This window comes from Octopus bimaculoides, chromosome 2 (assembly GCF_001194135.2).
Source record: "Octopus bimaculoides isolate UCB-OBI-ISO-001 chromosome 2, ASM119413v2, whole genome shotgun sequence".
Taxonomy (NCBI): domain Eukaryota; kingdom Metazoa; phylum Mollusca; class Cephalopoda; order Octopoda; family Octopodidae; genus Octopus; species Octopus bimaculoides.
The window spans coordinates 104,596,928-104,597,900 of NC_068982.1; the positions used below are offsets into that span (position 1 = coordinate 104,596,928).

At 30.8% G+C, this 973-nt stretch overlaps 1 protein-coding gene across 3 annotated transcripts in view; it reads left to right on the forward strand.

Moving 5' to 3' along the window:
- LOC106882517 (ADP-ribosylation factor-like protein 13B) overlaps positions 1-973 on the forward strand; it is a 19,448-nt gene that overhangs the window by 293 nt on the left and 18,182 nt on the right. Inside the window, exon 1 of one of the 3 annotated variants that reach the window (XM_014933223.2) lies at positions 286-357. The exons of 1 other annotated variant lie outside the window; for it this stretch is intronic. The gene's annotated coding sequence lies outside the window, so the exon portion shown is untranslated. Of the gene's footprint in view, positions 1-285; positions 433-973 lie in introns of those variants that run through there. One more of the 3 variants, XM_014933221.2, reaches the window with a different exon arrangement.

The window sequence follows — 973 nt, forward strand, 5'->3', positions numbered from 1 at the left end:
TATATATATATATATATATATATATAGTTTCTTCTAAAATTAAGAATATGTACCTCATTGTTTTGATTTTCGCTGTTCTTCCACGTGACGATTTGTTTTCTGATATTTTTAATTTTTTTTTTTTAATTTACCTGACTTGGCGAATTTTATAGAAATATTCTTTAAATTGTCAATTCAAATTATTATTGTCTCACTTTCTTTCAGAGCGCGCTATCCTAAAACTATTTCTCCTAACTTTGTAGTTATTTTCTCCTCCTACTACGTTTTATGTCATTGGCGTTTTGTTTGTTTACAACAACTGTTTTGTGTAGTTTCTGTTACTAAGACGTGTATAGATTAACTGTCGACTCAGCAGAGGTACTTTGTTTACATGTCTCACTATCACTATGTAAATATAATTGAAATGATGTTTACAGAACTTATTTGAGCAAGGTAGATCATTTTGTAGCTTGTCTATTTGTGTGTGTGTACATATAAATATATATACGCACACGTGTGTGTGTATGTATATGTGTGTGTGTGAGTGAATGAATGAATGACAGATGTGAACGCAGAAAATAAAGGTTTGTTTCCTCACTGAAATTATACCTTATAAATTGATATTGGTATGTACCTGATCTAACACTAATTCTAAAACGTATTAGTTGCCAGTATGTGTGTGTGTGCGAATTCACCTTTTTTTTTTTTTTTTTTTTTTTTTCTATCATGTTAAATTCCGATATAATCGTAATCTACACACTCTGAAAGGTATCACTGAAAAGTACCCATTTTTCTGAAAGTTATTGGGAAACAAAGCTGGCTTTTGTGAATTTCCCAAACACCTCTCTCCATCCGCAGAAAAAAGTTTTTCTTTTCACAGATTCCCATATAATTAGAATGTACTCCATTTGAAGCGTATTTGTAGAAAATTTTATTTTAAAAAAATCTCCATTTGTCTGGAAGTTATAAGGCAACAAAATCGGTGGGGGTGGGG